This window comes from Terrapene carolina, unplaced genomic scaffold (genome assembly GCF_002925995.2).
Source record: "Terrapene carolina triunguis isolate 2854851 unplaced genomic scaffold, T_m_triunguis-2.0 Scaffold24888, whole genome shotgun sequence".
NCBI classification, from domain to species: Eukaryota; Metazoa; Chordata; order Testudines; family Emydidae; genus Terrapene; species Terrapene triunguis.
Window position 1 is genome coordinate 1 of NW_020689239.1, and position 12,214 is coordinate 12,214.

The 12,214-nt window shown below is 49.3% G+C and overlaps 1 non-coding gene across 1 annotated transcript; it reads right to left on the minus strand.

Annotated features, from left to right (window-relative positions):
• Window positions 1–10,584: 10,584 nt before the first annotated feature.
• TRNAP-AGG lies at window positions 10,585–10,656 on the minus strand. The gene has a single exon. It is a non-coding gene; the product is annotated as a tRNA-Pro (tRNA).
• Window positions 10,657–12,214: the final 1,558 nt, after the last annotated feature.

The following is a 12,214-nucleotide window of genomic DNA, read 5'->3' on the forward strand; positions in this document are numbered from 1 at the left end:
TGGAGATAACGAGGTTAGTTCAATCAGGGAGGGTGAGGTGCTCTGCTAGCAGTTGAGGTGTGAACACCAAGGGAGGAGAAAGTGCTTCTGTAGTTGGCTTGGCTCACTGATGTACCGAGACTGCTGCCTGTCAAGCTGGCCAGCACTGTCTCCTTGTTGGTCTGTTCGCATCCGTCTGTTACTTCTGATCTCGTTCTTAGATTGTAAACTCTTTGGGGCAGGGACTGGTTTTGTTCTGTGTTTGTACAGTGCCTAGCACAATGGGGTCCAGGTCTGTGACTGGGGCTCCTGGGGGCTACGGGGATAGAATTACATAATAAGAGAGTAACAATAATAACATTAAAAATCCCCAAAGGTTCCTTTGGATTAAATAAAATAAATTGAGAGATATCTTATCTCCTATAACAGACCTTGAAAGGTCATTGAGTCCAGCCCCCTGCCTTCACTAGCAGGACCAAGTACTGATTTTGCCCCAGATCCCTAAGTGGCCCCCTCAAGTATTGAACTCCTAACCCTGGGTTTAGGAGGCCAATGCCCAAACCACTGAGCTATCAATCTGTTGACTCTATTGCATCCTCCATTAGATCTCAAAATAGTTTCTATCCCCATAAACATCACTGTAGTAATCATGAATGGCTGTTCCTAGTCAAATATCTAGCAAGAGGTGAGGTTATAGCATCCCTCCTGATTCATAGATTCATAGATTCTAGGACTGGGAGGGACCTCGAGAGGTCATCGAGTCCAGTCCCCCGCCCTCATGGCAGGACCAAATACTGTCTAGACCGTTCCTGATAGACATTTATCTAACCTACTCTTAAATATCTCCAGAGATGGAGATTCCACAACCTCCCTAGGCAGTTTATTCCAGTGTTTAACCACCCTGACAGTTAGGAACTTTTTCCTAATGTCCAACCTAAACCTCCCTTGCTGCAGTTTAAGCCCATTGCTTCTTGTTCTATCCTTAGAGGCTAAGGTGAACAAGTTTTCTCCCTCCTCCTTATGACACCCTTGATTGCTCATTTGTGTTCAGTAATTAGTCATTTCAGAGGTTTTGTGGCCTGTCACACATATGGCAATTCACAAGGGCATTTAAGCATCAAATTTACACAGCCTTTATTGCCCTCTCCTCATACTAATGGAGATTTTTTTTACTAGTAATGAATAATTAAAATAATAGAACTTTAATCATAATTATTACATTGACTATATGATAAACAAGGACAGCTCCCAGGAGTTGGAGATAAAGATTGGTTTTCATAATCAAGTCCTAAATTCTTATTTCTTTCCCAAGAAATCACTGGCAGGTCCTTAAATAAGTGAACTGGCCTATTGTCTAACCTTAATGTTTCCCAATACTGTCATTTTTCTTAAAAGATTGTGGAGTAACAAAAGTATTCTAATGTTTCTACAGTTTAATAAATTTTAATCTCAGATTTTAAAAAGACATCATGCATTTTCTCCCTCCCTTTTATTGATTCTGTGGTTCTATTAGAATTCCTCACTTAGTTCTTTCTGTTTTAATAGATGGTATTTTCTTTAATGAGGACATGCAAGTTTTACTGACTCACTGAAGCAAGTAACTCTTTACTTGACCTGGATTCTAAGAACAGGTTAAAGGAAGGAAGGGCACAATATCCCCTCTTCTAAAAGCAAAGGGAGAACTCTTCATTCTGTCCCTAGCGTGGGGGAGTGGTGCTCCCTCTCCTCCTGGCTTGTGTAGTGAGACCTCCTCATTCTGTTTCAGTCTACTTTAACCACCGGATGTAAGAGAGGTTGGAGAAGCTGTCTGCAAAAGAGAGGATCTAGGGTGCGGGCTGAACAGTCCTGAGGGAGGAATCCTAGAAGCAGCCAAGTCTGGGGAGAAGGTTTAAGTTGAACTTTGTTAATAAAGCCAAACCCCAAGAAGGGAGAGAATTTAGACTATACATATTATGTGGACTGTATTTTTAAGTAGAGTGGGAAAAGCACCTGCTCATAGTGTGTTTAAGAAAAGTGGAACGCTCTTAAAAAAAATCCTGATTTATATTTTTTATGTTTAAAAAAATTGTCTTGAAGCGTTGTGTTTCCTGAGAAAAAGTGGCTTGCTTCTCTAAGGGTATGTCTATACTACCCACCGGATTGACAGGCAGTGATCGATCCAGCGGGGGTCAATTTATCACGTCTAGTCTAGATGCAATAAATCGACCCCCGAGCGCTCTCCTGTCGACTCCGGTACTCCACCAGGGCAAGAGGCGCAGGCGGAGTCGACGGGGGAGCGTCAGCAGTCGACTCACCGCGGTGAAGACACCACGGTAAGTAGATCTAAGTACGTCGACTTCACATATTCACATAGCTGAAGTTGCGTAACTTAGATCGATTTCCCCTCCCCTCCCCCCAGTGTAGACCAGGCCTAAGTTACTTTTGGTGTTGATGGTGTTTTCTGTGGGCATCTTTAAATGCCTTTTTAATGCTTTCTTAGACTCCATTTAAAACTATTAATCTGAACAAATGGTTTCTGTTCTGCATTTCTCTCTGGAACTTATTCTGCTAGAGCAGGGATACTCAGACTGAGGCTTGTGAGCAGCACGTGATGATAAAACACAGTGTGATTTAATTATTAACCAATCTAAGTTATTTCCTGTCATACAGTTTAAATATGAATATATAGTACTGCAGAAAATGAACAATGAATTCACGCTACAGTGGCTCTTCTGGGTAATATTGATCGCTAATTTGGCTCCTGAAACCTCTGAGGTCTGAGAATGACTGTACTAAAATAATCATTAAGTAACCGTTAAAGTAATAGCTATATGTGAAATGATCTGCAAGACTCGCAGCTGGACTCAGCATCCCTGGACAAAGGAGACTCTGGATTCAGAATAGGTGTCACTGGTCAGCATTTTGTCTACTCTGGGAAAATGAGTTGTGTTAACCACACCCAGCTCACGTGTTTGGAAACAACTGTCTTTGGAGTTCTTTCGACTTGGTTGTGTTGTAACTCAAGTCGGTATTTGTTACAGAACACACACCTTTGTGCCTGGTTGTTCCAGTTAACTTCAGGTTAGGGTGAACTTGGTCCATGAACAAACATGAGGGAAGGGGGATGTATTATCGCGGGGCATCCTGGGTCCCTACACAGATTCCTCTCCCCAAACATTGATCAGCTCTAGTAGCTCGGCATTGCTCCGTTTGCGCCGTGGAGCAGACATTGTCATCTGGCCGGATAAGCAGGGCCGGCTCTAGGATTTTTGCCGCCCAAAGCAAAAACAATTTTGCCCCCCCCCCCAGTTTTTTAATTACCCCACCCCCGGCCCCGCCTCAACTCCGCCCCTTCCCTGCCTCCTCCCCCCAGGCTCTCAAGCCTAGGAAGGAGGGAGGGGAGGGGGGAGAAGCGGCACCCGCGCCGCGGCCACTCGGAGTCTCCCCCTCCCTCCCAGGCTCTCAAGCCTGGGAGACTCGGAGTGGCAGCGGCCCGCGAAATGGCTGTTTTGCGTGCCGCGGCCGCTCGGGATCTCCCCCTCCCTCCCAGGTTTGAGAGCCTGGGAGGGAGGGGGAGACCCCGAGCGGCCGCGGCGCGCGAAACGGCTGATTCGCGCGCCGCTGCTCCCCCTCCCTCCCAGGCTTGAGAGCCTGGGAGGGAGGGCGAGTAGCGGCACGCGAATCAGCTGTTTCGCGCGCCGTGGCAGCAGCAGCGGAGGTGAGCGAGGGCGGCCGGGGCACATTTTTAGGGGCGGCATTCTGGCTGGATTTAGTGATAAATGGTCACCGACACCAGAATCACAAAATGTCCAGGTTGCTCCCACTCCCAAGAGACCAGTCATTTACCCCAGACCAATTTGTATCTTAGATTTCACACCAAAGACAATGACTGTAGCCAAGTTTGTAATAAAATAACTTAAAGGTTGATAAACCAGGAAAAAAGAAAAGAGAGTTCTTGAGAGGATAAAGCAGGTAACAATTATATGTACAGGGTGAGTCATGGTCTATAATTTCAAACGGTAGCAGAGATGTAGTAATAACTGCCAGTTTCCCAAAAGTCTCTCAGGGCCAACCAGAGTAACTCTGGGGATCTGTGTCGTCTTGTTCGGTTGTTCTGCCCTGTTCGAATCCAGAGACAAGCTTAAATTCGAGCCACACAAAACTCTTCAGACCAGACCCGAAGAAAAGCTCTGTGTAAGCTCAAAAGCTGGTCTCTCTCACCAACAGAAGTTGGTCCAATAAAAGATATTACCTCACCCGTCTTGGCTCTCCAATATCCCGGGACCCACACGGCACAACTGCACTGTACACTATTAGAATCCAAGCAGTCCAGAGATGAAGAAACCAAGCTGACCACAACAGTTCCCATGGAGGTCCCTTCTTCATGGGGGTGGGAGGGAGGGGGAATGTACTTTGATCCTTGGTCTTGCACAATGGTGCATTTGCATTCAATGAACAGGATTTAACATCTTCTTGCTAGAGAGCATCACTTTCCTTACACAAGGCTTTTTCCATGGTCCATCCTCACAGAGCTTTACAATGCAAATGTTTGCTGTTACATCATCACATGGGGAATAGCTGAGTGAGAACTACAAGCATCCTACAAGCATTTTACAAAACACTGGACACATTCTTAGCAATTTAACATCCAATATCTATTTTGATAATGCTAACACACAGACTGGTTTCCAGCTATGCATTTGTGTTCAGTGAGGCCGGGGGCCGTGGCATGAGCTGGCAGCCGGTCTGCCAGTGTCACACTCAGTATAGATCAAACCCATGAGCACATGATCCATTTTGTCCATCACAGCGTTAAACAATGGCCCCTCCACAGCACTAGGTGGCACGGTGCAGTCAGAGTTGTGTCATTTGGATGAAACATAAAGCTGGGATCCTGGTAGGGTGACCAGACAGCAAGTGTGAAAAATCGGGACAGGGGGTGGGGGGTAATAGGAGCCTATACAAGAAAAAGACCCAAAAATCAGGACTGTCCCTATAAAATCGGGACATCTGGTCACCCTAGATCCTGGCCACTTTTTCAATTTACTGTACTTTACACCAGAGGCTTAGCCTTGGTGTTCTGACCACATTGCAAATGGGGCAATTGCCTTTGAGTCCCTGAGTTCTTCCTTCGGCTTCAGTTGGCGATGGTGTTCTTCACTTTTGTGTTCTACACGGGGCTGTTTGTGAGCAGTGCTGCACCGTGGGTTCACCCGCGTGGCGGATGAGACGGTGGCTGTCTGCCGTTTGCACCCTAGCTCCAAAGTGCTTTGGGATCCTTCAGGAGAAGAGATGTTACATAAAGGAGCGCTGGCTCCCTTTTACCGTTAGAATTGGAAGGGACCTCGAAAGGTCGTCTAGTCCAGCCCTGTCCGCTGAGGCAGGACCATGTGTACCAAGAGCAACCCTGACAGGTGTTCGTCTAACCTTAAAAACTTCCAGTGTCGGGGATTGATTCTAAGTGATGTTAGATGGAGCAAGCAGCTTATTCGTCTTCTTTTTTCTAAACAGGGTTTGCATGAGATCTGAAGACAACGCAGAATGGGAGCCTTGCCAATGAGCCTTGTTCATTCACCTGCATTCTGTCTTGTAAGTTGCGTGGCTTTTCTTTCTATCTTGTTGCCAAACTGAAAGGATGAGGCTGATTTTGGTACTGACGTGGCTTTTTATGCAGACGAATGCTCATGCTTGGGAAGATTTCGAGCAGGGTAGTTATTTTTGATTGGTCACTTGCTGTCAGAAGACCTTGAAAAGCTGGAATCTAAAGAGAACGCAAGCCCCAGTGATCATGTAATGCTCAACAAAGAGTCCTGTGGCACCTTATAGACTACAGATGTATTGGAGCATAAGCTTTCGTGGGTGAATACCCACTTCGTCAGACGCATGCTTATGCTCCAATACATCGGTTAGTCTATAAGGTGCCACAGGACTCTTTGTTGCTTTTTACAGATCCAGACTAACACGGCTACCCCTCTGATACTTGACACCATGTAATGATGTCCATCATGCTGAAGAAATGAAGGGATGGAAGCAGCGGAAGAATGCTGGGCTGGGATTTTCAACAGTGCTGAAGTCACTGCTGGAAGTGACTAGGATTGTGTTCCTAGATCATGTAGGGCAGGTCTACACAACGGAATTACTTCGGTATAACTGCATCGCTCAGGGGTGTGAATAATCCACACCTGTGAGCAACGTAGTTATACCGACCTAAGCGCCGGGGTGGACAGCGCTATGTTAAAGGGAGAGCGTCTCCCACAAACATAGCTACCGCCTCTCGCAGAGTTGGATTCATTATCCGACAGGAGAGCTCTCTCCCCTCGGTGTAGAGCGTCTACACTAAAGCCCTACAGCACAGCTACATCCATGCAGACAATTAGCGCGTGGCAGGCTTGTGCAGGATTCACACCCCAGCTTGCCGCGAACTAAATGTTCATGTAGACGAGCCCGTCGCGAGACGGGATGCAGCATGGTTACAAGCCGATATTCAAGGCAGAGCTGAAAAGGGACCTAATGGAAGGTGGGAAAGGAAAAGAAAAACGTGGTTGCGTCTCACTCTTTGAGGCTCTTTGGAGACTTTTTACAATTTAAAGGGAAACCTTCTGAACGAAGTGATGGGGTTAGAACCGAGGGCTAGCGAAGTTATGTGGGGAAAGATGAAAGGCCAGGCCCAAAGGAAAGAACAGATGATCAAGGCCCAGCCAAATAGGCCTGTAGGATGGTGCTCAGATGCGAGGGAAGGTGGGAATTCTCTTCCCCTTTCCCCTGCAGGTCATGGAAAAGCTACAGAGCCGTTTCGTGAAAGCTACTGTAGTCCAATGGCTGCAGTAGCCTTTCAAGCGTCACCGACGTCACTGAAACTCGTCCGCTGGGTTTTCTCTGAGCTCCAAGGAACGTTCCAGAAGATGTGTTCTCATTGACGTGGGTCTGTGGGGACGCCGTAGTTAGAGTTCAGTTCTAGGTGCCCTAAAGCAGTTCGATTGACACCATTTTACTTACAAAACAAATATTTGCTGTAAATTTTCATATCCAAGTAAACATTGAATTTCCTCAGGCTTTTCTGATGAATCTGGTAATATTGGCTGTATTCATCCTTAAGTCTCTTTTCCTCAGACCGACTTGTTATAGATTTTTAAGGCCAGAAGGGACCGTTAGATCATCTGGTCTGACCTCCTGTGTCGCACAGACCAGGGGTATCCCCCAGCTACCCTCTGTCGAGTCCAATCGCTTCTGTTTGGCTAAAGCATCTTCCAGAATGGCTGCCAGGCTGGCTCTGAAGACCTGAAAAGATGGAGAACCCACCACCTCCCTTGGGAGTTTAACATTTTCACTCTAATGACTGAATCATTCCCAGGGGCTACTGCCAGCTCCGGGGGGCAGGGGGCAGAGTTAAGGCTGTGTTTCAGGAGCGCTGTGTTTCACGATCTGGAAAGGGGGGTGAGGAGTGAGGTAGTGAAATTTGCAGGTGACTTTTGGAATTATTAATAATATTTGAAATGATTAATACGGGAAACCCCCCCAACCCTGATCTAACCAGAAATTCCTTTATTAAATCTAAAGGCCAAATGGGACTTACAGAATTGCTCAAAACAAGACTAAAAAGCCAAGCATTTGATCAACCGTATTGGTTGGCTCCAGCATGATCAGGCCGGGATTGACAATGAACCCTTTTAGAGTTTCCTTTTTATATCCTTTAACAAACAAGTGATGTCATTGCCAATGACTGACATCTGCTAAAAACCGACTGGAGACCATTCACCCTGATTTCCAGTCTTAATCCAGATAAGATTCACAGCCTCCTTTCTCCCCAAGGCCTTTCCTCCCCTCCTGGCTGACCAGCGGCTTTTTTCGTTGCACCTGGGCTCACATAGGAGAGAACTCTGGTGTGTGGGTGGGAAGGTCCATGTTGGCTCCTTTTAAGAGATATTCTGTTTGTCTCGTTGAAAACCATCTGCCCTCACCGTTATCGGTCAGAGGCCTTTTTAGAAACCTCCCCTCATTTCGTTAGTCATTCTTTGAACCAGACGTCCTCCCTACTTCATTACTTCTGGCCTGATAACTCATTATTTTCAAGGCCTTCCTTCTGCTTGCTAGTCAGGGGCTTTCTTTACAACACACACACACATTTCCTTAACCAAACTTAAGCCAACTTTAATTCTTCAATTTTATGCGTAACCTACATTGTCAAACAATTAGTTAGGTTAGCCAGGGCTAGAGAGTTCTGTGAGGAACTTGAGAGTGACCTAACCAAGCCAGGAAATGGGCAACACGATGAAATTCAGTGTTGGAAAACACAAAGCATTGCACATTGGAGGGAAAAGATTAAATTACTCGTACACCTTACAGAGCTCTAAATTAACTGTATCCATTAAGGACGGGACCGTGGCGTCGTTGTAGACTGCTCAGTGGGCAGCAGTGGGCGGAAAAGCGAAGGAGATGCTGGGATGCGTACGGATGCACAGGTGCAGGAACTAGGGGTGCGCGGGTGCAGCTGGACCCCCGGGTTTCACTGTGAAAAGTTTGCTGGTGCTGTCAGGACGAAGCGAGCGTTATTCCGTGAATCCTGGAGCTGTGCTGCACCTGTGTGGTATGAGCGGGAATTGCACTTTTCACATTGCTTTTGGACACACATGGTTTACAGTTTCGTTAGCTGGCTTTCAGCGCCACCCCCCCGCCCTCCGCGCGCGCACACACACTATAAAAAGTGTTCCAGGGCCACTGATAGAATGGGATGGAGAATAATACCGAAAACAAACATAATGCCTTGTCTGACTCCGCCTCCCCCGGATGCCGTCTGCAGTGCTAGTTGGCCCATCTCAGAAAGGCTATTGCACAACTGGCGGGTCTGAGAAGGGCAGTGAGTGCCCAAGGGCCTGGACACACACTCCTACGAGCGGAGATTGAAAGGACTGGGATTATGGCATTCGAAAGGAGGTGAATAAGAGGGAACGTGACAGACATATAGAATACAATGAATGGTACAAAAACAACAAGGAGTCTGGTGGCACCTTAAAGACTAACAGATTTATTTGGGCATAAGCTTTTGTGGGTAAAAACCCCACTTCTTCAGATGCAATGAATGGTACAGAAAGTAGATCGGAAGCTTTTGTGCATCTCAGCAACTCTGGTCTTCCTAGCATCTTCATCAGGCCGAGTGGACTTTGACACGTGTCCTTGTCCCACTTTCTCACAAAGCACAGAAATAAATAGAGAGGATAGTTCGTACTGCTGGAGGAAACACTGGGCAATAGGATAAATGGACCCAGATGTGCTTCTGCCCCAGGGAGTGCAGCATATGGGACTGTCTGATTGTGGCACTGGAGAGAATCATGTGCCTGTCGGTTTGTATCTTGGGGCCGGTGATAGCAACTCGTTGGGGAGGGAACTGAGAGTGCACGGGAAGCCACATCCCCTTTCACAGCCTTTCCTGGATGGTACCAGGGCTCCACTGTGGTCAGAGCTTGCCAAAGTATTCCTGCAGTTGTGAGGTGTGCAGCGGCATCCCAAGAGTGGGAACAGTCCTGTTAGTGTTCAAAGGAAAAATTGCCGGTTTCAGGAGAAGTCTCCTCCATCCCTGGCATAAGCCTGGAAGGGACGGCCTGGGTCACTGAGCCAGTCTGCTGCTGCTGTAGGCAACCCCATCATGGATCCCATTCAGAAACGTATCCAGCTCCATCGTCCAGCGAGTTCGGTTTACACACGTTGCTCTTACAGTTGGCAGTGCCACATCCCAGGCCTCTTCAGGGCAATCGTTTGCATTTCAGTCGGTGCACGTGGCAGATAGAACACTCAGCTGGAGGTCTGTTCCGAGCAAGGCCATGAAACAATGGCCAAAGCCTGACTTTCCAGTAGCCTTGTAAATACGTAAGAGATGCAGCTAGTAGAAAAGAGATCGTAGGATGGTAAGTGTGATAGCTTGCAGCTGTGGCTGAGCATGCGCAGCAGGGATGTGACTGGGGCATGTGGCTACTCAGCGCGGCGGGGACGTGACGGGGGCACTGGGTTGCCCAGCGTGGCGGGGACGTGACGGGGACACGCGGCTGCCCAGCGCGGCGGGGACGTGACGGGGGCACGCGGCTGCCCGGCGCGGCGGGGACGTGACGGGGGCACGCGGCTGCCCGGTGCGGCAGGACCCTTATGATACCCAGGGATAGCACAGCAGTGCCCAAACCTGGCTTCCAAGGCCACATCACGGCTTACGGGGTCGCCTCTCCTTTGCGTGTTAACTGGCACCAGCTGAAACATTCCCACCCAGGAGATCGGCTCGGCTTTGGCAGCCGAATAGAAACGGTAGCGGAGCCGGCGATGGAAACCAGCAGCCCGCAGTGTGGGGTGTCAGAGCAACATGGGGGGGAGCTTGGGGGAGGCCCTGAGAGACTCCAAGGGCCACCCGTGGCTTTTGCTCTAAGATCGGCCAGGCAGGAAGAGACCCCAAAACATTTGGCTCTATTGAGCATCAGGAAAGTGTGACGGGGGAACGTTAATCGAACGCGTCCAGCTGGGATGTGGCTTGGCAGCCAGGCTGGGCACTGCCGTGGATTTTAGGCAATAAACTTCCTCCTTTTCACCAAGCTTCTCTTCTTGGGGGAAATCACTTTGTTCTGGCAGATCCCCCCCGCCATCAAAAGTGGGCTTGTCCGGGATTTGAACCCGGGACCTCTCGCACCCTAAGCGAGAATCATACCCCTAGACCAACAAGCCAGCTGGGAAATGTTTCTGCCAGATGTTGTCTTAGAGGAGGCCTTGGCAGTGCTGGAAACCACAAGACCATGTGGTCCCTGAGGTTCAAGCAGCTGAACAGTTCTTTCCCCGGCTCCTCGGCACACTTTACAGCACTTACAGTTTACACCGTGGGTGGCTCAGACACAATATCCCCTAGACCCTGAGTCAAGCCACTTCAAGCAAACCAGAGCCCCCACAAAACCGGTCCCCGGCTGCATAAGGGGCCCGTTGCTTGCGTCTCCCTTTAGGAACGATGCTGCGTTCGTGATGGGCCATGCTGCGAGTGGGGAGCTGTGACAGAATATACCCTGTGCTCACACCCTGCACACTAGTTCGCACGTTCTGGGCCCCGGGACAGCGGTGCCCAAGGCTGTAGGAAATTGGCCCAGCACAGAGGGGCTCACTCACCCGCTGCCCAGCCAAGGCAACCCGTAGCTCCGGGAGCAACCGATGTGCCTGAACTTTGGGAGGGAAGCTGTCACCTTGCGGGTACAGGGGTGGAGACAGACGGGCTCCCGTGCCAGGCACCGCTAGGCATGTCCTGTGGCACTCACCTGAGCTCAGACTGTGACCAGAATGGGCTTGGACGATGCTTTCACCTCCAGAGCTCTGGGCTAACCTCAGGGCGCCCTGTGCGGTGCGCCAGGTGACTAGTAAACCCGACGGTTGTGACAAGGCGTCACCGTGTGAGTGTCACTGCAAACGCTGGCCGAGGGGCATCGGTCCAGGCAGTGTCCAAGTCTCTATCTCAGGTGGCCTCGCTGGGGTGAAGCGGGCGGGCTGGAGCCCCAGAGGGTCCGTCTAGGAGGTGGTGAGGCCGAGTGGCTGACCCTGGAGGAAGAGTGAGACCCCTTGGGGGGCTGGCCCACTCCTCCAAGAGACTGTGCCAAGGCTGGGGGCGTAGCCCGATCCTGGAGACCCATGACCGCCCCATCATCAGAATCCCCTGCACCCCCAGCACCTCCTTTCCTTCCCCTGCCTCAGCCCGGGGGGAGGTAGGTTAAGTTGTGTGGGTCCGGAGGAGGACAGTGCAGAGAGCAAGGGAACGAGCTGCAGGGGAGAGGGTGAGGGGCTGGGTCACCGTAGGGAGTTGGAACCCGGTCACTGCAAACTCCAATTTGGTGGTGAGTTCTATACTTCGATTTAATCAATTATCAAGTGTAAACTCCCTCACGTGGGGTCACAGACAGTCCCCGGGGGTACGCCGATCTGTCTGTCCACCCCAGTGAGCTTCTCTTTGTGATAGATGGTCCCTTATGTCAAAGATCACAGCAATATTCGGGTTACTCCCAGTCGCTCGCCCCAGGTCAGTGGCACCTTAGATCTCACACCAAAGACAATGCTTGTAGCCAATCCTACAGTAAATGGTCTCGAGATTTATTAATTAGGGAAAGGAAACGGGAAAGTGATTTACAAGGTTAAAGCAGGTAGATACACAAATGAGTTCCAGTCTGAAGTTTCAGAAAGTACTAGAAGCTTCTGTAATAAGTGAGCTCTGTACGTCCTTTAGGGCAAACCCAGGCTAAGCAGCTGGGGA